Source organism: Pseudorca crassidens, chromosome 7 (genome assembly GCF_039906515.1).
Source record: "Pseudorca crassidens isolate mPseCra1 chromosome 7, mPseCra1.hap1, whole genome shotgun sequence".
NCBI lineage: Eukaryota > Metazoa > Chordata > Mammalia > Artiodactyla > Delphinidae > Pseudorca > Pseudorca crassidens.
In genome coordinates, this window is record NC_090302.1 from 42,385,429 (window position 1) to 42,412,046 (window position 26,618).

The 26,618-nt window shown below is 43.7% G+C and overlaps 1 protein-coding gene and 1 long non-coding RNA gene across 2 annotated transcripts in view; one reads left to right on the forward strand and one right to left on the reverse strand.

Moving 5' to 3' along the window:
* The window catches only part of GNAQ (G protein subunit alpha q), a 288,945-nt gene that overhangs the window by 143,627 nt on the left and 118,700 nt on the right, over positions 1–26,618 (forward strand). The window lies entirely within an intron of this gene.
* Positions 579–23,994, reverse strand: LOC137227745 (uncharacterized). Its single transcript, XR_010944990.1, has 4 exons — positions 23,636–23,994; positions 3,264–3,625; positions 1,010–1,313; positions 579–912 (listed from the first exon to the last, which is right to left on the reverse strand). It is a non-coding gene; the product is annotated as an uncharacterized lncRNA (long non-coding RNA).

The following is a 26,618-nucleotide window of genomic DNA, read 5'->3' on the forward strand; positions in this document are numbered from 1 at the left end:
ACATCTTCTTTATCCATTCATCTGTCAGTGGACACTTAGGGTGCTTCCATGTCCTGGCTATTGTAAATAGAGCTGCAGTGAACGTTGTGATACATGACTCTTTTTGAATTATATCATGTTTTCTTTAAATCAGATGATTAGCGATTGAAAAGTGGCCCTGGGAAACGCAAGAAAGCCAACATATTTGGTGCATTTTATGGCCGAGGAAGTGTGTTTGTGTCTTATATGCAATACCTTTAAATGCCCCATACACATGTAGGAGATGTTATGAGCCCCGTTTTAGAGACAAAGAAGCCAGCCCATGAAAATTAAGTTGCCCGAGTCACATAGCCTGTAAGACACAAGGGTGGCATCTAGACCTCAGCCATTCTGAATTTGAAGCACATAGTTTTCCAATCTTCTCTTTCTGCCGTTACCCTGGCCATTATTTCTAGACTGAATATAAAAATTTTGAGTTGGATTGTAGTATTTTTGTACTTGGAAGGGTTTCTTAAAAAAAATTTTTTTTTCCTTTACTGCTTTGCATGATTCCTACCAGAGAGCCAGAACTTTATCCATCTAATACTCCTGGGTACTGGCAGTCAAGGTAGAGCTAAACAAAAGCAGTCATTCATTCAACAAATATTTATTGATCATTACACCAAGTTCTAAAAACTGTGCTAGGTGCTGGGGTTCAAGGGGAGAATGAGACTCCCTGCTTCTGTCCTCTTGGAGCAATGGGGCTCGTGGGAAAGAGGGGCATGGTCATTCAAAGTGTGGTGACCAGGTCAAATGTGGAAGCAATTGGTGTGTGGGAGAGAGATAAAAAGTAAGCTTTAGGGACTTCCCTGGTGGTCCAGTGGTTAAGACTCCGTGCTTCCACAGCAGGGACCGCAGGTTCCATCCCTGGTCCGGGAACTAAGATCCCACATGCTGCGTTGTACGGCCAAAAAAAAAAAAAAGTAAGTTTTAGTTAGTAGAATGGACTGAAAACGCATTGGAGGGGCGGGGGCGGGGATGACACACTTACCAGAGCTAATCGAACTTGAACCTCAGGGCTTCCCTGGTGGTGCAGTGGTTGAGAGTCCGCCTGCCGATGCAGGGGACACGGGTTCGTGTTGCGGTCCGGGAAGATCCCACATGCCGCAGAGCGGCTAGGCCCGTGAGCCATGGCCGCTGGGCCTGCGCGTCCGAAGCCTGTGCGCTGCGGCTGGAGAGGCCACAACAGTGATAGGATGACAAAGAAAAGTGGGCGTGGCAGAGGGGGCAGTGTTGTTTGCAGGGCAGTTTAAGCCCATTTTCGCCTGCCCTGACTCAATGACGATGTGTTATTCCTGTTGGATAGAAAATTAGATCATACTAGTAGAAAATGGGATCATAATAGTTTCATGTGAAAATTTTTAATCAAAGCAGGATACTTTAATTGTATCACGCCTTTCCTCAAATAACAAGCTTAACCTGAGGAGGAAGCACATTTACCACCCACTTGTGTTTCTTCCCACCTGGCAGAGTCCCCAGTTTGAAAAATGATACAGCAGTCTCTCAAGAAATGTACAGAATCTGTGCTTGAAAATGTATTAATTTGTTAGCTATCAGTTCGGCTTCCCTTAAACTTGAGCAGATTTCAAGTGTCCCTTGAAAACATCTGATGGGTTGTGGGTCTCATGCTTGCAACGGATGTCGAGGGAACTCTGTTACTGAGGCCATTGCAGTTGGTATTCAGATCGCGTGAAAAATCTATAATAATAATAACCTTCATAATGACAGTCTCTGTGAAATGGAATAGGGAATATAAACAAATTATACGAGAGTACAGAATGTTTGAAGAGCTACCACAATACGCTTTGGAGAGGGTTGGTGTGCAAGACAAGCAGTAGAGGCATTATTAGAGAAAAATGTTACAGGGTAATTACAGTTACACATTCATTCATAGGACTTTCTCATCATTCTTGGGCTGTCAGTATTAAAAATGGTTCATCTCAAGTGTTTCCAAGTGTGGGTTTTTTGGCAGGTTTATTGCAAATACATTTAGTTGAAAGGATTTATTACATTTAATTTATAATATAATAGACATGAAAATGTATTTGAACTGATTTTTCCCCAGTTACTCTGTGTGGAGAATTTTGGCCCTTTAAGGCTACATTGTGTGGTGAAGAGGTAAGGAAAGTCAAGCGGAGGGCAGTGCTGTAGCAGAGTTCATGCTCCTGCAGCTCTGCACAGTTTTTATTTGCTTTCACAGAGACCAGAGTGGAAGCCAGCTCACTGATTTATTACCGGATGACCTGGGGCAAGTCCCACTTTTTTCTTCTGTAAAATAGGGATACTAATAACAGTTACCTAATAGGGTTATTGGGAGGCTCCAAAGAGATAAGGATCAAATGAGCATTAATGTCCAGCGCTTAGCATAATGCCTGGCACCAAGTAAGCCAATCCCTTCATAAACATGAGCTAAAAACAATGGGTTTAGGGCAGTCCTGTCCAGGAGCTGTGTTTGCTTTTCCTCCTTTTAGAGGTAAAGCAGCAGCAGCAGCAACTATAATAGATGCCTTGTACTGAGCAGGGTGCTAAGTGCTAGTACGTTGTTTTACTTGCTTTCTACAATCGCTGTGAAAAGGAGGTTTGTGGCCCTTCTGTGGGATAGGGTGATGAAGTAACTCGCCTAACTCACCTAGATAGTCCTGTGGTTGGTGCTCAGAGTGTCACCCAGGCCTGTCTGAAAGCCCTCTTCCTCCGTCAGTAGGTCACATCGCTGCCTCTTTGGGCATGTGCTCTGCCCCGTCCTGGGATTTGCCTCTCCTTCAGGGAGGAGACCAGACTCGGCCATCTGTGCCCGTGCTCGCACACCACTGCCCTCCAGGATTCTGTGCCCATTCTCTTTGACAATATTTTAAAAAAGTCAATAATTATACTTTGTATAGGGAGGGGTATACAGAATGTGATATTTGTTTTTCAATTTTAGCTATGGTATAAACTGTCTTTTAAAAATATGACTAAATAATCCTGGTGGTATGCAGATATGGCAGAAGATTGTATGGTGGAATGTGAGGGTGACTGGATTTGGGGAAACTCTGCCTATCATGCACCTCACTGTGTGTAGGTCTCTCTCTTCACTGTCTCCCCCTTTTCAGCCAAACTCCCCACCCCCCCTGAAAAAATAAATGGTGAGTTAAGTCAGTGTGACCGCGGTGTGGACAGAGGGTGGGGAGATTGGGGTTAAGGTTCTTAGTTTATTTGGCTTCCCTGAACGCTGCTCTGGAGCATGGCCTTCATGTTATGACACTCACCTTGAGAGCTTCCCACCGTTTGCATGACTGAAGTGTGAAGCGATGCCTTCAGCATTGCGGCTTCCGTGATTCTCCTTCTAGTTACCAGGAAAGGGGTGACCGGTTTATGAGCTCAGCTTCTGAGGCTCTTTATTGGCATCAAAATTGGCTCTGATCTATGAAAGTGGACATTTTCCAAGGCGTCTCCAGAGACCTCCATGGAGATGTATTTGCGGGAAGCAAATCCATGAAGTAATCAGCAGGTGGGGAGATGGACCAGGCTGTAGTGAATACTCAGGCTCTCAGCCTAGTAGCTTGTCGGCCTGACTGGTGGCTCCTACCTTCTTTGGGGGGGTAGTTAGCACAGATGATTGTTGTTGAGCCTGGTAAAAAGTTAAATTATGTTTACTATTCTAACTGCAAAGATGTGAGCTAATGTAACCCCTCACCCTTTGACTGGAGAGATTCACGTAGGCTGTGTAGAGCATTTAATTTCTAACACAAGTGGAAGTAGGTCTGGGATGTAGGGTAACTGGCTGACCTTCTTTAAATTTGAGGGGTGTTCATTATCTGAAGCAATGATGAAGTCATCTCTTTTTCTCTCCTTTGCCTAACCTGAGAATTTGGTTTTCAGTGATCTCAGTAGGTCAGCTAAATCACACTGAACTTGAAACTTTAGATGACCTGCTTTGCCAGGCCACCCTGAATATAAGTAGAAATGGTAGCTACCAAAGTCCAGGGGGCTCTGAGTGCCATGGGGAATGCCTCTGTTTTATCTGCAGATTCCTGGGCTAGTGGGTTAAGGTGGAACAGATATGAAATCGGGTGGGCAGTAGGAGGAAGTGGAAGGAAGAGCATGTTGGAACCGGCGTCACTGTCCCAAGAGTTCACCCCTAGGCCAGAAATAGGTAGAAAGTTCCAGAGAGGGTAAGTGAGACGGTGAAGACAGACTCATTTTTACCTTCTTTATGGATTTACCTGAGGCAAGTCTGAGCCTAATATCCTGTGTGAAGTGCCTGGCCCTTTTTCTACCTAAGAAAAGAAATGATGGAAGGCTTTAAATGCATTTGTGTGAACCACCCCCTGATCATGAAATCGGAACACAAATGAGAGAGATGTTTTGTTTCTGTGCTTAATTTGTTTAATGCAGGAGCGCATAGCCACGTTTGGATATTTGGTATCGTCTCGTCCCCTGGGCCCAGAAGCAGTGTTGGTGGCTGCCTTCCATTGTCTTCCTCCAGACATCGTTTCTTCTTCCCTGGCTCGCTCCTCCTGGCCCTTCCCACCCCTTCCTTGTTCTTATGTCTCAGGAAATGCCAAATGAAGACACCTGCCAACAAACTCCTAAATGCATTATTTGTAGTAAAAGAAGAGCAGCTTAGTGATTTGATTCCTATATGTGCTTTCCTTTGGTGGAGGGAATTTTTCAACTCCCGGGAGCACTGCAAATAAACGTAAAATAAATAGGCATCTCTGCCATTAGCCCTATTAGAGAATACATAAGCATTTACTTCCCTTGGGGGCCAAGTCAAGCCTCAGAAAGGGTAATAGATATAACAAGGTTTATTTCCTCTTTGTACCCAACTACGAGTAGGTATCAGCTCTTATACTTTGCATGTGAAAACAGATAGATATTTCATTGTACGGGCAAACGTCTGTTCGCCACTGTTACGGCCATTCCATTTCTGCTCTTCAGCCAGCCTCAACTAAGTGGGATGTTGGAGTGTTGTAACATCCTCAGGGTTAGACCCCAAGGGAGGAATACAAAACCTCATTCTATTGTACCTTCCAGGACATTCTTCCTTCCAGGGAGGCAAATTTACTTGCTCTTCCCTCCCTCCAGTGCCTTTGTTGGGAACATTCTCATGACCTGGAATATCCTCTCACCCTCCTCTAAGCCAGATCTTCCTTCTGCCAGATTCCACCTTGGATATTCCTGTTCTCCTTTGGCATTAGTCCTTACGCCTGGGAGAGTGTGCTGTCAGTTTGCACAGCCTCGGGGGTGGGGGTGTGTGTTGTGTTGCTTTCTGTGTATGCACGAGCCCCTTTCACGTGTCCGAGCATGGTATGTATGCAGAGGCTGGTGTGCTGTAAAAGCACACCAGAAAATTCCTAAATTACTATCCTTCTTGACCCAAATGATTGTGTTCCTATACAACAAGTCTTCTCTTATAATTGTTGTACGTGGCCCTGGGATGCTGTGATAAAGGTACGCAGTCATGACCTGTTAGTTTTATCACTCTTCCTCCAGTTTTCTCCTGAAGCGCTTTTGGTCGGAGCTCATTATTCCCACTAAAAGAAAATGGCTTAACGTTGAAGAGTAGAAAATATAATTATCTGACTTAGTTTCATCAGGCTTGTCCTACAGATTATACAACTAAATTTCGTCTCCTGAGTGTCAGTTCTTTGTGTTTTTTCCAATCAAAATAATGGTAGAAGATGTACATGATTAGTTTATTAAGAAATTAAAATTTTGTCAATAAATATTGACAAAGGCAGTCAGTGGGGAAACAGCTGAAAGTAATATTGTTGATAATAAGAAATATGTGGGCTAGGTCAATAAATATAGCTTATCTTCTAGTATTTAGCATTCATATTTCTTGAAGAGTTAAATTGTTTAAAGCTAATTTGGGAAAATGTCATCATTTAAGAAGAAACTTAATAAACTGTTTCCTTATTAAAATAAGTCTATTAACCAAACTATGCTACGAATCATTAAGTATCCTGTGACTCATAATTCATAAAGGTTAGTCTATTTCAGTGAAGGTTGACTTTTTGTTTGAAAAGCATTATTGCAGTTGGAAAAACTAGGTGATGATCAGCGTTGAACACCAAAAATTGGTGAAGTTATTTTGAAAAGTATAACCATAGAACTGCCCTTAGATTAAATTGGTTTAGTAATATAATTTGCTACAATTTCTATTACTAAGTAACACACATTCATACACTTTATCCTGTGATATATACTTACAAAGATAAAGGTGTACAGCTGGCCTTCCGTAGCCGCAGGTTCTGTGTCTGTGGATTCAACCAACCATGGATCAAAAATATTTGGAGAAAAAGAAAATCCCAGAAAGTTCCAGAAAGTAAAAATTGAATTTGCTGCACACTGGCAGCTGTTTATATAGCATTTACTTTGTATTTACAACTATTTACATGCCTACGCATTATAAGTAATCCAGAGATGATTTAAAGTGTACGGGAGGAAGTGCGTAGGTTATATGCAAATACTATGGCATTTTATATAAGGGACTTGAGCATACCTGGATTTTGGTATCCAAGGGGGATCGTGGGACCAATCCCCATGGACTGTATTTTGTATATATGCTGATGCTTCTCTTACTGCATCTGTGACAAGAGGTCAGGGTGTCGGTAACTCCTATCTGTTGACTGCCCCTAAGCAAAATTGGCTCTGTTGAGGTCTAAAAGGGCTGATATTTGTGCTTGTGAGCTGGTAGTTTGGGGATAGGTTTATATCGCAAAGCTACCTTTTTGGCCCAGGTTTGTGATTTGTGCCCATAGCCTACTTGAGTTATTTTAAAGGGGCTTAATGATGATGAGATGTTTGAAAGGCTCTGCTTATCCCTGCCTGTCCCTGCCTGCCTTTTAGACCTGTCTTCAGCCCTCTTCCATGATACTGTGTTTGGGAATAATCCAGATTGGATAAACCAGTTCTCAATGGCGTACAACTTTAATTCATAGAAAGGACTGCACTTTAGAATCAAGATTATTTTCCTGAATGTGTGCTCTTGCATATGATGCTTTCACACCCAGTTATTGTCACTTCCTCCCATTCACAAAAGAAGACTGCCTTTGTCCTCCTGAGGGCCACCTGGAGATGGATTCACACCGTGAGTTTGAGCCCAAGGATGCTCTGTTTCTGCTTGACTTTTCTGTACTCACACTTTGGGATTTGTTTCAGATGAGTACACAGTCTTAATAGATGGTTTGACTGAAACATTTAAAATCATTCATTCAATTAATAATGTTTTACTAAGACTCTACCATAATTAGCACACAGTTCTGGTCCTTATTGGGGGATCCTTTATTTCTTTCTTTATACTCGGCCTTTATCCGAGGAGCAAAAGAAATTGGAAGTAGTTTAGAAAAGGAAAACAATATTTGTGATACAAAAAATTTTGAAATCTGATGTTGGCTTCTGTGGAAGTTTCAATTTGGTTGAGGGAATACAAATGAATGGTTAAACCAGCAACAAAAAAAGTCATTCCATGTTGAGGGCCCAAGTGGGTGGCACAGACAGTCAGTGCTGTCTGATTATAGAGTTCCTAGGGAGCTTGGGTGCTCAGGCAAGAAGAGGTGGGGTTTGATCTGGGTCTTGAAATGGAGCACAGGGTGGAGGAGGGCAGGGGATGATAAAGGTTGATGTCTGCACAGGTGAGATATACAGAAAGGATGTTCGGAATGTACTCTGTCTTACTAAAGGAGCTCTGATTTCAACTGGTACATTCTTCAAGCTCAGTAACTACCTGTTTTAAAATCTTATATGGAGGACACCTTTTAATTCTCAGTTTAAGATGCAGGGCTTCTCTGGTGGCACAGTGGTTGGGAGTCCGCCTGCCAATGCAGGGGACGCGGGTTCGTGCCCCGGTCCGGGAGGATCCCACGTGCCGCGGCGCAGCTAGGCCCGTGAGCCATGGCCGCTGAGCCTGCGCGTCCGGAGCCTGTGCTCCGCAACGGAAGAGGCCATAGCAGTGAGAGGCCTGCATACCGCAAAAAAAAAAAAAAAAGATGCAAAGCGTGAATATATTTCTTTAAAGACAATGTTAATAATAAATTCTAGACTACAGTTATCTTTCAATAAAAAAGACAACTTTTATATGCCACCATTTTTAAGTTTTTTATTTTAATTTAGACAAAATATTTGACTAAATATTATATCAGCTAATTTCTAAGCCTCTATCCTTTTTTAACTCAAGATAGTGATGCTTAATTTAAGAACTACTCAGTTTTTATATTTATATTCCTTTTATAACTCATTGTTGTATGCAACTGTGGTGTTATTGTGTGAAGTTTCTAGAGAAGTACTCCTGATTGGGTTATTTTGTCCATCGATATGGTTAATATATACCACTGATAATTGGATAATTTGCTTAGCCATGGCAATCAGTAAAGGTTGTCGACAAGATAACACAACTAACGATTTTGGCTGTGATGATCTGGTTTTATTTTGTTGTTGTTGTTGTTGTTAATCAGTGCCCGTCTTTGTTCTACCAGCTAGTGGTAAATAATTATTAAAAAGTAGAATTTATCAAGCATGGTTGCTCTTTCCCCTCCCAGGAATATTAGAATCAAACACTATTGTCTGTGTCCCCTTTGAACCATATGTAAACTTCTAATATAGCAGTGTTAACAATTTAATATATATTTCTCTTCAAAACAATAAGTTCTTCAAGGGTAGGGATGGTATCTTGGTCATCATTTTAGTTCCAGCGCCTGAAATAGTACCTGGCACAGAGTTACCTTCACTGACTATTGAATGAATGAATAAATGAATGAATGAATGAGCATCACTAAGGCTGATGATAATCGTTACTGACCTCTTTATTAGTGTTTTGTAGCACTTTCCAACTCAGTATTTCATAGACTCATAGCACATGAGAGCTGGAGTGATTATTAAAGGTAATCTAATTTCCTTTCATTACGATGGGGAAATGTTGAGATCCAGAGAAAAAATTGACCTGCCAAAGGGCACAGAGCCTGTGACTAGGAGAGCTGGGCATAGAACTCTGGATGCCTTGTGGTCAGGACATGTCCCCATGATATTCCTTGCCGCTGCCCACTGACCACTCAGCCTTCTCTCCCCAACAGTTAAACGTTTTGCATGGTTGGTAATGCTGCTTTTTACACGTACAGCTCCAAGGACTTTGCTCCTTGGTATTTACAGTGTCTAATTGGGTTATCCTGAAATAACATTTTTCTAACCAAGGCTGACATCTGATAGAGCCGGAAAGTTCCTGAAGTCCCAGACTACAGATTATATGAAGCAGAGAGTTTTCTTACTCTATTGGTTCAGTAATTTCACAAAAATGCATAGGTAAGAATGAGAGAAGGACCCTTTTATTCTCCTAATATTATAAATTACATTCTGAAAGTTTGTGCCAGGTGTCATCATTTTGAGCTGACTTGATACTGACTCTTGTCTTGATGGTTGGCCCTAGTGGCCTTTCAGGTAGGGAAGGATACATGCAATAGCAAAGTGGGCTGTTTGTTAAGAGAAATACATTAATAGGTTACTGACAAATGTAGAGGGATCCTGGGTTTTAATGAATTTGGCTCCATTTGGAGTTTAGAATGAAAAAGGATTAATTTTCTTTCAGTGGGAAAAAGCCGAATGATAAGGGGGAAGTCTGTTACTCTGGGTTCTAACAGGGGCACAGTCAAAATGGGGGAGAATATGGTTTATTTATGAAGAGGCTCTCTGCAAAGGTGTGGATAGGAACCACCAAGGAGAGTCAGTGATCTAGGCCAGAAAAGGGGGTGAGTGGTTACCAGAACCTGAAAAGAATATATTCGTTTCCTATTGCTTCTGTAACTAATTACCACAAAGTCAGTGGCCTAAAACAAGACTTCTGGAGGTCAGAAGTCTGAAATGGGTTAGATGGGCCAAAATCAAGGTGCCAACAGGGCTGCTTTCCTTTCTGGAAGCTCTAAGAGAGAATCCGTTTTCTCAGCTTTTCCAGCTTCCGGAGGTCTCCTGCATTCCTTGGCCTGTGGCCCCTTCCTCCAGTTTCACAGCCAGCAGCAGTGGGTGAAGTCCTTCTCGCATGGCATCCCTCTGATCTCTTCTGCCTCCGTTTTCCACATCTAAGTACTCTTGTGATTACATTGGGCCCACCCAGATAATCCAGGATAATGCCCCTATTTAAGATGAGGTGATTAACCTTAATTTGATTTGCACCCTTAATTTCCTTTTGCCATGTAAGGTAATATATTCACAGATTCTTGGCACTAGGACATGGATATCGGGGGCGGGGGCGGCATCATCCTGCCTACCACAAAGAGTGAGAGATACGTAGAGTTTGTTAGCTTCGGTGAGCCGTGGACTCCAGTTGGGAATACATCTAGCCTAAGGTAACCTTGCATGGAAGGAGCCAGGGAGGTAAATGCTCTGCTTTCAGGCCTCCTGCCAGAGCTCCCCCTTGGCTGAACCCGTCTGAGAGCCAGAAGGTCCAGGTACACTGCTGGTGCCGTGCAGTCCATGCAGGGAGGCAGGGGAGAAGCAGGGACCAGCGGGGGCAAGCAGAGCTTGTCCCACCAAGGAACTGTTAGCATCCTAGGTCTTGACTTCTGGGAGCCTTGCTATAGTTGCTTGAGCAGCCATTGCTAATGAGGTGCCCGGCATCCAGCTGGGGAGCTAGGATGGGAGAAGCTGTCTTATTTAGTTTCATGTTTCAGCCAGTATTTGTTTCCCTTTCGTTATCTGTGAGTATTTAGTAAAGTCTTCTTTAAATGGTTCCTTCTTATGTTAGCTACATTCTGTTAATTAAGAAAAGGTTCATGTATGTTCACTTCGACACCCGTGTTAGTGGACATCCCTGCCCCCCCCATGCCACCCTAGCCTGCTGACAACATTAATTGGTGAGGCCTCAAGGTGGTTTCTCCCCCTTCAAACTCCAGGAGTATCATGGCACAGTGTTCTCATGGGTTGCTGTTGCTTGTGGGACAGGACAGTTCTTCCTTAGGTGAGAACTGTCCAGTGTGTTACAGAACATTTGAAATTCCTGGTCCCCGCCCACTCAATGCCAGTTCCGTCCCGCAGTCATTGTAGCAGCCAGAATCCCCGGGGGCAGGCGGGGGGTGGTGGGGGGGGGGAAGCAGGAGGCAGTCACCCTCCCTTGAGAACCACTGGCGGTGAAGCGGGTGATATTTAGAGGTAAACCAACCTCCCAGATCTTAGGCGTATTGGTTATCTTCTCCTAGACTTAGTTTCCTCATCTGTAAATCAGGGATGGTATCTGCTTCTGCAGGTCACTGGCGTCATTAGTGACAATGTATGTGCATTATCCTTCCCTTGGGCATTGTCTGGCGGAGAACCAGGTCAGAAAGGTGGGCTGCCTGAGCTGCAGGGTTGAGAGAGCAGGATTGCCTAGGAGACCAGACACCAACAGATCTCCTTCGCTGCCTGCCCCAGCCAGTATGCAGAGCCTTGGGGGCCATGGGCTCTCTTACTGGGAAATATCGATTCTGTTCCAGGGCAACCTTGATGTGAAATCCCAGCCTACGAGTATTTCATGGCTTCTGTTAAATGTGGAAGAATAGAAAGTTAGCTTCCTTTGATTTTTTTTTTTTTTTTGCGGTACGCAGGCCTCTCACTGCTGTGGCCTCTCCCGTTTTGGAGCACAGGCTCCGGACGCGCAGGCTCAGCGGCCATGGCTCACGGGCCCAGCTGCTCCGTGGCATGTGGGATCTTCCCGGACTGGGGCACGAACCCGTGTCCTCTGCATCAGCAGGCGGACTCTCAAACACTGCGCCACCAGGGAAGCCCTCCTTTGAAAATTTTTGCATGAATTCAGGGATTTTTTTTTTCTTTGCTCAAGCAGTTGAATGTTTCTGCCACTATATATTATACTTTACTAAATCCAGCATAAAAAGTTATAATTTAATTTTGCTAGCTCACAAGTGGCTTGCTGTGGCCAGTGGGTCTCTCTTAAGACCCAGAATAGCTGCAGGGTAAGTTGGATGCATTTACTTTTTATCCTACACAGTAGGCCTCATACTTCACTGCATTCTGTATGGCTGGTGACAGCTTAACGGTACTCTAAAATAGCATTTTAAAATCTTTCCTTCTATTGAAAAAGTGCTGTTATATAGCCTGCCCAAATCTACAAACGCATGAACATCTTGTCTAGAGTTAGTTTTCTTGAACTTTGAATCCTGTTATCATTGTGGAACTTATGGTTGCCAGGACTTAGAGTTGATATCTATATGTTAAGAAGCAAAGCAACGGCTGCTTCTTTACGTTAAAGCAAAGATTCCACATTACACAAACGGAGGTGATTTTTAGATTATGTTTTCAAGTTTCATACTAATGGGTTAATAAGCTTGATCTGCTTTTTATTATACACAGCGTGGCCAAACAGAGATGGATCAAAGTATGGAATTGAATCCGTGAAATTATTAAATGTATCATTATTTTACATCCACCTATTTCTGTGGTGACAGCAAAACAAACCACGCATTAGGGGAGTGAATAGGTTAACTCTTCTGACTATACTGTAAGGATATACCTTCCTTGGCTGTTAGTTTATGGGTTTCATTTTGTTGTTATTCATCAGCAATATGTGAAGTGTCAGAATTTTGCTACAGAATAGTAATCCCCAGAAGAGAGGCCTTGTGTTCAAAGGGGACTGGAGAACACATCTTCTACGAGTTGGTATTTAAGCAGGTGTAGGCACTCACGCAGGCGATGTGAACTTAGCGAAGTCAGCACAGGGGGACCGTTTGGGGGAGGAACAGGCAGGACTCTGCTAATGTGGTTGATTGTGTAGGGCAAAGGCACAGAAACAGTCCACGAAGCGGAGACTCGTAGCTGGTATGATGGGACCCAAGTATAAAGATGGAATGACAGTAACAGAAACAGGAAAATCAAGAGGAGGCCAGGGAAGGAAGTTAATTGACCTGAGGTGCACACAGCCCTCCCCGGATTAGAGCAGTAAAGCGGCAGGCCGTCACAGAGCAGGTCCAGGATCTTTGAAGGAGGAGTGGGCTGGAGAAGCCAGACGCTTGGGCGTTAATAGCTGTGGCTCAGCAAACGGCCAAGACGTCAAGGGCAGAGAGAAAAACAGTGGACTAGGCATAAAATTCTGGAGGAATGATTGCGCCCAGAGGTCAGCCAGAGGAGAGAAAGTGGCCAAAGAGAGTAAGGAGGCAGGGCTAGAGGGGTTGCTGGAGAACCAGCCAGCACTTTCAAGAAGGAAGAGTGACTAATGGTGTCAGATATTACAGAAGAGAATGAAGACTGAGGCCGCAGGTAGGCCTTTGGAAACTTATAAAAGCAATGTTGGCCACCCATTGAGGGCAAAAGATGGATTAAGAGAGAGGAATTAGGGAATCGTGAGAAGTGAAGACACCAACCCCTTGGCCTGGCAGGGAAATGAAGGTAGCAGTAGTCACACCAAGTGGCAGAGAGGGACTGATTTTTAGCATCAGAACCCTGCACCGACTTTGATTTGCTCATTACTGTGGATGTGGAGCAGTGGTCCCCAAGTGGGGCGGTCCCCAAGAAGCTCTCCCAGGTCAGTGGCCCAGGTTCCATGTCTCTGGAATGAGAATTCCAGTGCCAGAGGATGAAACACAGAACCTACACTACTTTCCGGTCTGGTGACTTAATCCCGTGATTGAGCCAGGGCTGAGAACCATCCCCCCCCCCCAAATCTGTGTGCTACTTGCCTAAATGGGGGCGAGCCGGGAGCACCGCTGTGGAAAGCAGGAAGGGTCGATTTCTGCTCCTAGGTTCACAAGCGGGACTGTGGTGGGAACGCGGTGGCAGCTCCGACACGGTGCTCGCTCTCATCCACGGGCTCTTTGTAAATCAGAGGCTGGAACAAACAGAGCTGACAGCTCTGTTTAAAAAAGCTTTGGGGGAGTTTGTAAGGAAATAAAAAGAAGCCTAATGCTATGTGAAACATGTAACCTAAATTCAAAACCGAAAAGAGCGTTTATTGCCTGCTCAACGTGCTTTACCTGTAACTTGTTTTTTCATTAAGTTAAACAGCAGAAAAGAAAATGGCCTTTTAAAAAGAGCAAAAAGGTTTTTTCTTTTTTTATTAACAGGCGTTAACATTCAGGGCAGGAATTTAGGTAGATGCCTCCCTCCTACCCTCCTCGTCCTTTGGACTGTAACACAGTGTGTATGTACCACGTAGGGTCTGGATCCCTGCAGGTTAAGCAGAGATCTAGATGAGAAGTGTGATATTGTTAAAAGTGGCATTTCAGGGAACGGTACACCACTAATCTCACAAAGCTAAGAGATGTAGGCCAAGCTTTAGATCCCTGTTGAAAATAATTGAATTTAACAACAGAGAATTCCATGTTTGGTAAAGAAAAGGGCCCGAGGTAGTAAGATGCTAAGGCCAGCGGTGATGAAGAGAACCCAGACAATTCCATGTTTGGGTTTTCCAGCGCACTTGAACCTGCATGGGGCTGAATTTCCCTCCCTCGTTTTCCCCAGTTGCCCTGCTTCACCTCTCAGCTTTTCTGCGGTTTTAGAAGAGGTGGTGTTGTATTACCAAGAGGGTCCACTTTCCCTTCTCCATGATGATGGAAGGGAGAGTTCAGTGAGAGGGAATTTGGAAGAGGTTTGGATCCAGATGGTAATAACACATCTTGATTTCACGGATTATTTCCTCCCTCTTCACAGAATTCCCTTTCAGTTGAACCAATATTTAAAAGAACTGCTGATAAGAGGTCAGGTTTAAATCCCTTCTTTATTTCATGTTGTTGGTTTTCAAGGTAAAATAATGAAACGGTAACAAAGGCTTAATTGATACACAGACTGACTGTTCCAGGAATAATTTTTACTTGCTTACTAAGCAGACCCATTAAGAAAGTACTCAGAGTATAGATCATAAAATAAAAATAACTTTAAAGTAATTGTCTAAAGACGTCATCTTGCTGTACACCTGAGGGTCAACACAACACTGTAAATTAACTCTACTTCAGTTTTTAAAAAATGGTTTAAAAAAAGGTGAAAAAAAAGTCCTCTTAATTTTGACAGTCTTTCTTTGTCGTTTCCCTTCTCTGCCATGGTCATGTTGGAAGAGTTTAATTTGTGTTTCTCAAGTGATCTTAGGACATCATGTAAGGGGAAGTCTGGGGTGAGCTCCATCCTCTTAAAGGTGTTCTCCATCAGAAAACAGTCACTCAGATGTCATATGCTGCCAGATGTAAATTGTTTGTGCCTGAAATACTGATATTAGTTACTACAGAAAAAGTTCTAGTTTACAGTTTGTTTAAAGATTGAGACAATCTACCTAATTACTTGTTAGTAACAGTTTAATATATAATAGTTTAATAAGTTTATATATGTATTATTATACATATAAGGATACATATTATAGATATCCTTCATTCCTAAGAAATGTATATATATTCAGCTGAGGCTGAAGTGACAAGACTGAGAACCTAGACACCTCTTCAGTCCCTCCAGAGTTGGTGGTTCACAATAGGGTAAACCGTATCCTTAAATCACAGCCTCTGCCCACACCAGTCAGAGAATGAAAATACTTGTGTAGGCTCAGGAATGCCTTTAATTGAAAAGCAGGCACTTTCCATGCCAAAATATAAAGCAGATATAAATGGTATTTAGATTATTGATTCATTCAACAAATATTTAGTAAACAAAACCCATGAGCCAAGCCCTATGCCAGGAATTTAGTTGTAGTTTGTGTTATTTTCTTACTCCTTTGACCAGAAGGTTTACTATATGTATATTTTGATTAAAGTCTACAGTAAATATAAGAACTAATTATAAGAATTAAATGCCTTTCTGTGTTTAATGCAATCACAAAATATCAATAGATGCTTCTGATTGACTCACCTCCTTTTTTGTTCTCATAATACAGCCGGTCATGACATTTATAGCAAATGGCAGAGGGCTTCTCTTTATTGTTCATTTTATTGCATTTTTTTATTATTGGAAGGTAGTGGAACTTTCACTAGGAAATTAAAACTCAACATCATTGCCCTTAAATGTTTTAATAGATTAACATTACCAGTGATGGCATCTGTTTCTGCATGTTTAATCATGGGATTTTTATTCCAATGATAGATATGTTCCATGTTTTCATGCAAAATAGATCTCATTTCAGCCAACAAAGAAGAAAAAAAGGTGAGATAATGAGCTAGTTTTACAGATATACCAAGCATCATCAAAGTATAAACCTGGAAAATCATTCTTTGGGGACTGTGATTTAAAACCTAGCTTACTTCTCTAGCCAAGAAGCCACAGAAGCTTTAGTTTGCTTTTATTGATTCCTATTTTTTATGAAAGGGAACTTTCTGTGGGGGGGGGGAATGCTTTTTAAGTCTTTAACAAGGTTCTCTGTGCTCCCTTCAATTATTTGTATCCTCTACAATTACTTTTGCTGGCTTAATCCTAATTTTTCCTGCCCCTGCCCCCATAATACCAAGTTTCCTATCTCTTCTTGTTTTCCTTCTATATTTCCATTTGTGTTTTCAGAGAAATTTTTTCACTAAGATGCCATCTGACCATTCTTAGGAAACAGTTCTGTGTAATTTCTTTGGGACTGGGACGAGGGCACAATGGTACTTTCATATCATGCCATTGAAGTCATTTCTGGGGCAAAAGGCAGTAACCAATAAACTATTGGCAGAGCTTTATCAAATACGCTCATTTCCTAGTTTTGAACTGCCCATTTCCCAGAAAGACTGGTTATTTGTTCTTTGAAAATATAGGGTTAGGTTTTTTTTCCCCCTCAGTTAAACTAAACGTTTCTATTCCACACAAAGCATTGAACTTCCAGGTGAGCAAATCTTACATGTAATTTTACTTTCTTAATAGAAAAGCAGAATCAATACCTTTGTCATGCATACCATGCCAGCCAATAAATTATACCAGCTGCACCTTTGTCCCTAGAGATTGTACGAGGTGCACCCCTCCAGCAGAGGTGCATGATCGCACTGGTCTACATAGAAGGAAAATGCTTGCCTTGGCCTCATCTCCTTAAAAGACACTCAGACATTTGTTCATGAATGAGTAGAGCAGTCCAGGGCAGAGAAAACAGGACGTTTTCACATCCTGCTACGTTGTGTCTGGCTTTTGGGGCCATTTAAAAGGAAAGAGTAAGCATGAGCAAATGAAACCCGAAGCAGTGAATGAACAGATAACTCCCCCAGTGTGCATGTCACTGGCCATCTGTGTTTAGTCTGGCCATGTGACGAATATTCCTGTTTTCATTTATTTTGAGCTCTTCATTTATTTTGAGCATTTCCTGATAATTTCCATAGCAAGTATTTCCAGAATTTTAATTTTGAAATTGATGTAACCTGTAATTTCTAAGAAGGAAGTGGGGCTGTCAATTCATCTAACCTTGAAGTTGATCAGTTCTTTATTTCTAATGAGACAGTGTTCTTCAGCCATTGCACCTTTTAATAATCTTAAATACATTCATCTCTGGGCTACAAGTGATTTTACAAAAACAGAAACTGAGTACTTTTCCAGAAGCGAATTCAACAACCCTTATGCTTATGAGTCTACATTTAGAGTTACAAAAATATAAAGGATGGGCTTCCCCGGTGGCGCAGTGGTTGAGAGTCCGCCTGCCAATGCAGGGGACGCGGGTTTGTGCCCCAGTCCGGGAAGATCCCACATGCCGCGGAGCGGCTGGGCCCGTGAGCCATGGCCTCTGACCCTGCGCATCCGGAGCCTGTGCTCCGCAACGGGAGAGGCCACAACAGTGGGAGGCCCGCATATGGCACAAAAAAAAAAGAAAAAAGAAATATATATATATATAAAGGACGTAAGGGAGACGTGTGATCCGTATGAAATAGTGGCTTTATATTTGGGTTGCAGGATAAAAATCAGAAACAGATTCTTCCAATTTAGGCTCAAAAATAGTTTGAAACCCCTAACTCAGTTTTTCCTATAGCAACAACTTGTCATTATCATATCAACAGATCGCAGCAAGCTCTGTCCTCTTGCCTGGAGGTGCTCCAAAATTCATTTAGGTGGTTTATGTAATAGTGGAAAGATTCTTAGAAATGGGACAGGCTGAACATAAGGTAATTGCTTTTTTCTAATGAAATAGCGCCGTCGTTTTTTTTTTGTTGTTGTTGTAATTTTACAAAGATCCTAAATTGAAATTTAGTGGAATAATAGGACACTCAGGTGTAGCCATTGTACGCTGTTCTGTATTATACCTGGCATGTCTGTATCTGTGACTTATGGTTGTGAATACATAGGTTCCTTTTTCAAACTGCAAACTGATCCAGATTTCTCAGGGTATGACACAAAATCTAGCAGGACAGTGGCCCTTCTGATCTATCTGTACTGTCAGAAAGGCTGTCAAGTTCTTGGTCAAGAGAATGGTCTCCATGGTTGTACTTTCATGGTAGATGGTTTTGAAAACAAAATGTTATTATGCTCACTGTTACCGAAGTCAGGATCTGTTATTCATCCAGTAGCATAAATAATAATAACTAACTTTATTAACTGTTTGCCTTGGACTAGGCCTTGTTAATACTATCTATGTACGTTATTTCATGTAATCCCCATACATCCCTTTAAGATAACCAGCCCTATCCCTGTTTTCAGATGAAGAGCTAAGAAGTTCAAAATATGCTGGAAGAGTCACACAGTAGTATACCTCCAGCTCAGATCTGACTCCTGATCTCCTACCAACAGATTCTCTGTTTTTCGGGGTTAAAAGACTGTGAAGCAGGAAAGTGACATGTAGTGTGCTCTTCTCAAATTTTCTTCCAGTTGGCATCATTTGGTTGATAACAGTTCTGTCTGTCTTTTCCTTTTCTACATTAGCATCGATTTTTATAGAAAGAGAAAAGAAAACATATGTGGCCTACTGAAAGGTCTTTTCTCCATCTGTGCATGCCTGAAGGTATATGCTAAGAGAGCCACTATTTTGAGAGCCTCACCACAGACTGCCAGGATATAAACTCTTCAACCTTATTTTTTCTCCATTTCTCCACCGGTAAAATGGAGATCAAGTCGCCTTTGCCTGGACATCGAAGTACAAAATGAGGGATTGATGTCAAGGTCTTTCAGCTCTTTAGAAAAAGTATAACTGTAAATACAAGGCCAGGGATATAATTGCAAATAGAACACTGTGAGGTTTCCTCCTCAGATACTGAGATACCTGAGCCGCCTGCAAAAGGTACTATGTTGTGAAGGACAAAAGAGAAGGGTTGGGAACAAGAACTCTGTGCTAGTAGTCTTCCCAAGGCCCCACAGCTGAATAGCGATGCTTCCTGGAGATGATATATGGATACCCGGAAAGAGGATGTAAATTCACGTTGCAATGAAGGGCTGGAAGAGCCAACCGTTTGAATCCTGCTGCTGGTGGAGGGTGTGAAAAACAGGAGCAGCCCACCCAGTTCAGTGGGCATGGGGCTCCCAGGCCTTAACAGGGCAGAACAGGTTGGCAAACCGTGGTTGCCATGGTTATTCTGCCTCTGCACAGTTACACTCCATCCCTTTTCCTCATCGCTCTGCCAAAGCTCTTGTGCCTCTGAGCTCCGAGTCCAGGCAAAGGAGGCACTGTCCTAAGTGGGTAAAAGTGGTCAGGTGGCACAACGGACAGTCTGTTGAAATGAGGGCGGGGCAGAATGGTGTAATTTCTTCTCTGCATATATAAATGAGAGTGTTCTTTCAGCGAGAGGAGGAAATTCTGTCCAGATTTACAAAAGCATGGACCTTACCTGACCAAGTTGGGTACAGGCAAACCAACCCTGCCCTCTTTTTGAAGTTCTGGTTGTTTCCCATTTCATGCTCTTTTTCATCACGAAATGTGAACTCCTGATTCTGTGTTAGCAGCAGAACCGCATTACAAATAATCTTCAGCAAAATCTCGTTTTCCATATCCTATTGACTCTGGCACATGCTCTGTTTACTTAAGCGCTCAGTTGATAAGAACAGGAATCTTTGCTGATTTTCACCGAGGGTTGAAAGAGAAAGCCTCATAAGTCAAAAAAAATAACCTTCCTCTGAAACATTACATCAAAGAGGAGATGCCAGCTCAGTTGGTGTATGGGGTGTGCATTGCATGAGGCTGAAAAATGATGGAGAGAGGAGAGTAAGGGGGTCTTTGTAGCAAACGGAAGGAGGGCAGCAACAATTAAAGTAGGCAGAGCAAGCACCCACTGTCCCACTACATGCTGCCACCAGCATTTGTAATCACCTCCCCCCGACCAAGCGGGGGCAGTATTAGGAGGGGGGTGGTTATCCAGGTGGAGGCTGACAGGAGGGACCACGCGGGGACACAGCTTGCAGATAGAAACAAAAGCAGGACAGTCAGAACAGCGGTGTTGAAATTGGCTTGATGTGATCTACCTGTCCCACTGAATTTGGGTCCTTTTCAATGACCTCTAGTAAGGATAAGAATGACGTTAGAGAATAAGTTCTGTATACTCTCTAGGGGACCTGAGATCTTAGCTCCCCACACAGAAATACCCAGGTAATGATACATACCAGAAAACTTAGCAATGGATGTTTAAAATTCTCTAGTGGGAGAGGAGGTATGTCCTACACAATAAGCACCCTGTTTTTAGGGAGTTTTATTACAGAAACTTTTTGTCAATCATAAAGAAAAAAACGGGTCTTTTATCTGAAAATCTGGATTTCTGAATCTTTGCCTCTTAGATTTTAGGCAAGTCGTACAACTTTGCTGTTCCTTCCCCACCTTAGGTTTGTCCTTGTTGGGTGAAATAAACATGCATGTGTATGTTCCCCATCACAGGTTTGCATGGAGAGAGAAAGAGTGTGAAATTACATGCACCTGTGAAGGTCTAAGAAAGGGCAGGAAAAAAACTTTTTCCAGTAAATGTTTGTCGATTGTTTACAAGGCGCCGATCACTTTAGGAGCTACAGGGCGGAGGAAAGAAAAGAGAAACTGTGGTCTCCGTTCTCAGGGCACACCTCAACCCTGTGTGAGACTGACCGGGAGGGGATGCACATTTGCTGCGGGAGTAAAGAGGCAGGAGTGACTGTCTGGATACGGGCATGGGGAGGGGGCAGGAAAGCCTTCAGAGGAAAGGAGGCGTTTGAGATGGGTAGTGAAGGCCAAGGAGCGCGAAGGCTGGACTGAGCGCGTGCAAAACGAAGAGAACCTCGACAGAGACAAGAATGGTGGTACGAATGGACTTTCCAGGCTTGGGGAACTGAGAGGGGTCCAGTTGGCTAAGATTAATGGCGCAGAGTGGGAGCTGAGGAGACCAGGAAGCTCTGTGGGGTTTATTTACGTCGGAAATTCTTTGTCCTGTAGAAAGTGGGAAGCTGGGATGGGAGGTGGAGGATTTTGAGTAGATGTAACGTAAGTGGGTTTGTGTTCGCAAGAAATAATCTGGTAGTGGTTGGAAGATGGATTTTTAAAAGCTCCCTGAGGGCTTCCCTGGTGGCGCAGTGGTTGAGAGTCCGCCTGCCGATGCAGGGGACGTGGGTTCGTGCCCCGGTCCAGGAAGATCCCACATGCCGCGGAGCGGCTGGGCCCATGAGCCATGGCCGCTGAGCCTGCGCGTCCGGAGCCTGTGCTCCGCAACGGGAGAGGCCACAATAGTGAGAGGCCCACGTACCGCAGGAAAAAAAAAAAAAAAGCTCCCTGAATGCAGGAAGAGAGGCTAGAAGCTGTTGCTGGGGTCCACGTAGGAGAGAACGAGGTCTAGACCCAAGGCAGTGGAGAGGAGGGAAACAACTTGAGAGGTGGGTAAGCAGTAGACTGAATAATACTTAGTGACTGGAAGTGGGAGGTTCTCCAGGCAGAGAGGCGCCAAGATTGTCCACAGCTTCTGGCTGAGGCGACTATGTGAGTGAGAACACCATTAACTCTGACAGATAAACAGGAGGAAGACCAGACCTGCTTTGGGGGGCTTGGGAAGCAGTCGAGAGGTGTTTGGGGGACACATTGGGGTAGAAGACGGCCACGGACATCAGGTGGAGTGCCTAGCAGACATTTGGAAGTACTGGCTAGAAAGACAAGGTGCTACTGAAATTCTAGAAAAAGGGAATATAGTATCAAAGAATCACAGAATACAGTCTGAGACAGAGTGGTCAGTATTATCAGATACTGAAAAGAAGACAAGAGAAGAACTGAAAAGGGCCCCTCAGACGTGATCATCTTGGCCAGTGCAGTGTCAGTGGAGCGGTGGAGTGGAAGGTGAATCACAACAGGCTGGGAGCTGAGGGGCAGGGGACAGGTTGAGAAGCCAGTTCGGGTGACCATTTTAATTCAGTTTGGCTGGGAGAAGGAACAGGGAGAACTAGAAGAGGAGGAGTCCGGGGGGGTCATGGTTAAACCAAGGTTTGAATTTTAGATTCCACATGGCCACTAACTGAAGTGCCAACCCCACTCCAATGTCAAGGCTTTACCTATAGCTTAGGAATTTTGGTGGCTATGAAGCATATACAGTCTTTCATAAAGGACTTTTCATTATTTCTAAATAATTATATTTTTAAAATAGTTTTAGGATGCTTGTTTTGAGAGTTATGTTTTAATTCACCCACCCCTGCAATGAGATAGTATGTTCCTTTCTAGAAAGCCCTTGGGAGTCAGTCATCCTCTTCCACAGTTAAATAAGTGATGTCCTGTGCTGCCGACTGGAGTCAGGGGGGTGCTGTCCTGTGACTCACGCGTTCTCATTCACAGCGTGTTGAGCAATGCAGTCGGTGCGAGTGCCTAATAAAGCCTGCCGAGGATGTTGTCACTGAGCTCGGATTCCTCAATGGGGCTGGATTCCTGTCACCACACATTCTTTATGCCATGCTCTGAGGCGCTTCTCAATGAAACATTTGTCCTTTTTTTTCCTTCATCATGTCTAGAATAATGTATTCTCTAACCTGTCGTTGCACTTCACTGCCGAATATTTATCTCTGGTTCTAAGTTGGATTTTCAGTGTTACTGGAGTTCTTTCATCTTTCTTGTTCCCCAACAAAGAACTCCTTGGAAGGTGTTCTGTTCCTCTTGCCCCCTTAGACTGCCTCAAGGGGGCCAGAAATCCTCCCCAGTGCATCTTCCGATGCAGACGTTCGCTCTGACGAGGGGCCAGTGCCACATCCCTCAGAAGGAGGGGCAGAGGCTCGGCTCCCTGGAGAGGCCACTCCTTGTTTCCATCACACTAATTAATTGTCATCTCAGAAGGTAATGAGACCAATTGTTCCTGCGTTGCCCTGGCCAAGCCGACTCTGGAAGCGGTATCAAGCTGGCAGCTCTCCTGCAGTTGGTCAGGAACGCGTATCCCAGCAGTCTGCTGGGGGAAGCAAGCCAATTTGGGGTTTGATTTGCTGCTCAGAGAGGCCAGCCATGGCGTTGCTCAACCATACGACTCTAGTGAAATGACTTGAAGATCTGTGACTGTGGTTGGAATTTAGATACATGAACGTGTATGATTTGCCTGGAAAATGGACGTTGTCCTATCAAAGTGGGCCTGTGGTCCTTGGCCACGTAGCACACATCATTGAACTTACAAGCTTTCTTCTTTTATTTACTTGGAACTTAAATGAGGAGGAGGAATGTGATGTTACTATACGGAAAAACCGTGTGGGAGGAAGACATTTCTGGACATGTTGAAGGAAGAAATAGCATTAGACTTTTCCCAGTGGCTTCACAGTGGCCCTAAGGAGATGGGGGAAGGTGGGGCTTTTCTTACTGCTCCAGACAGAGAAAGGAAAGCAAAAAAGCACTTACCCGATTTGTGTAAGGCTCGACATGGCTGGTACTTAAGTCCAGGACATCCAACGTGACTGTGTGGCTTAAAACGACACAGGCTTGAAAGGCCAGAAAGCTGACGTGCGCAAACCATTACCCAGGTCGGGGCTGCTGCTAGCACAGGGAGTGCCTTTGTGTGAATGAAAACAGGCGTCCACTTACAAAAAGGTGTTTCTTCCTGGCTGAACAAGGCACGCCGCTGAGTGGGCAGAATACCGGAAGGGTCTCAGCCCCCAGGCTGAGCCCACTGTGCACACACCTTTACACAAGGCACGCCATGCACAACCATATGTGGAGGACCGAGACGGGCATCTGTCTGGGCAAAGGACTAGTTCCTATGTATCTGCAACCAGCTGAGCAAAATCTTTATTTCCCCGTTCATTTTACTGCCAACCTAAAAACAAAAAAGTTCATCCGTTAAAGAATTATAAGTGCCCCACCTTCCCTGTATTCTTAAGGAGCTCCATTCTTCGAGCTATTTTTCTCTGCCTGCACATACCCCACCCGCCCTTCCTCTCTGATTCTGCTGTAGTAAATGGGAGGGCAGCAGCCTGCCCACAGGACGAGGTCTTGGAAGCAGTCATTTCCTCTTCCATCCCCTCCAGGCCATTCCCCGGCGTGTTTTTCGTGGCACTGGCAACAGGAAGGCACATTGAATAGCAGCGCTGAAAAGGCACTTTGTTGTTTATGTTATTACTGTGGGTTTGTCTCTGCCTAATAATTAGCGTTTCCGGCTTTCTGAATTTATTTGCCAAAACATTTTGCAGGGCTTTCGTGAACAAATAAGGGATGTTTCTAGACATAACTGACCACTGCCTTGCAGGCTGAGCAAACTCCTGGCGCTCTGAGTTTGGGGGAGGAGGGGTGAATTTGCTCAGGGAAAGATCATCCTAGTAAGGGAAAAACCTCCTAAGTCACTAGCCAGCATTGTGGTGTCTGAACAGCCGCTGTCCAGGCAGGTTGAAGTGGCCCAGTGTTCCTTGCAGTCCAGGACAGGTCATTGCCAAGGAACAGCGAGTCCGTGGGCTGTGGTGACAAAGTCCGGTTTGAATTCCATCAAACCTCGGCCTCCATTTCCTCATCTACGATACACAACAATACTGTTTGCCTAGTCTAGCTCACAAAATTGTGGTTAGGGGTATGTGAAAGAAAATGTATGTAAAAGTGCTTTACTAACCCTAAAGCACTGTAACAATGTGATTTATATTAGGCTCTAAAGATACCATTGTCCACGGGAGGATTAACCAAGGAGCGAACCGTATGCTCTGCATTTAGGTTAAAGGGGACATGTGCTTTATCTCTGCTGCATTTTCTCCCCATTTAAAGGAGGCAAATAAGACAGTCAATAGTCCAGCCATCTCCCTGCCCCCTCGATGACTACCTTGCCCTCCTAACTAGTTCTCTGTCGGTCCACCCAGGGTCGCCCATACTGCTTTGGGCCCGTTGCACACCCAAGAAGATCTCACCCCTCCAGTCCTCTTCTTTTCGGTTTCAGTCAGCCTCTCCCCGCCAGCTTGTTCTTCTAGCTGGGCACAAACAACTCAAATCTCTGCATGTCTGTGTGTGAACGAAGGGTGAGAGGGTTGGAGGAGATCACAGCAGACTGCGGGGGTGTTGCACCTCGACTTCAGGCAGCTTTGCTGGTGGAATTGCAGGCCCTGACTTGCTACACACCTCCTGAATTTTCAAAAGAAGGCAGAAATCCCAATTTTTATGTGAAATTCCCTAATTTTTAACACTGGGAGCTAGTTCAATATTTTTTTATTAAAGTATAGTTGATTTACAATTTGTGTTAGTTTAAGGTGTACAGCAGAGTGATTCAGTTATCTTTTTTCAGATTGTATTCCATTGTAGGTTATTACAAAATTTTGAGTAGAGTTCCCTGTGCCTTGCAGTAAATCCTGGTTGCTTATCTATTTTGTATATAGTAGTGTGTACTGTTAATCCCATACTCCTAATTTCTCCCTGCCTCTCTCCTTTGGTAACCATAAGCTTGTTTTCTATGTCTGTGAGTCTGTTTCTGTTTTATATATGGATTCATTTGTATCATTTTTAGATTCCACATAAAAGTGATATCATACAGTATTTGTCTTTCTCTGTCTGACTTACTTCACTTAGTATAATATTCTCTAGGTCCATCCATGTTGCGGCAAATGGCAATATTTCATTCTTTTTTTTATGGCTGTCAATATGTTTTTTATAATCTGCAAATCAACAGAGTTCAGCCAGACAGTAAAGTTGTGAGCCACGTTTCTCCATAAAGCTTCTGATATGTGACCTTCTTGGAGCACACTGGGATTGTGCCTCATTTCCTAAATTTCCTAAAATTTCCTAAATGCTCAACTGGACTCAACTAGAGCATCAGCCTCCTTTTCTGCCTCTGCCCATCTGTAGCTTCGCTTAGCCGTGTCTCTTTGATCTGCTGTAACTACAGCTCCCACTCCAGGCAAGCAGCTCTTTTTTTAGTGGATGATGACATTTTGTAGGGTCCTTTTGTCTACACTAGCCTAGACCTTCTGATCCCGGGTCTCCCTGTGCTAGACCCTCCAAGGAACCACTCTTTATAGCGGGGTGATTTCTCATACCCATCGCTGTTCATCCATTCCTAATTGCTTACACCCTGTAAAAGTTTACAGTAAGGATATTTTCTTCTTTCACTGCTTCTGGGTAGGAGGTCATCTTTCTGATTATAAAGAGATGCCTGTGAGACTGTGAGGGAAGGATTGCAGAGGGTGGATACAAGCCTTACAATTATGTGGTGAACTTGAAGTTATTTCCCTTGAGTAACTTTAGGGGTTCATGTGAGGACATAACCCCTGCTCTGATGAAACTACTCTTTAAAATAACGTCCACAAAGGAATTGGGTAGGTTTTCTCATGTTTTCGCTGTGTATGTACCAACTTAATCTACGCCTGTTCTGGATGCCAGATGGATTGTAAGGAATTTCCATGATTCCATCTCA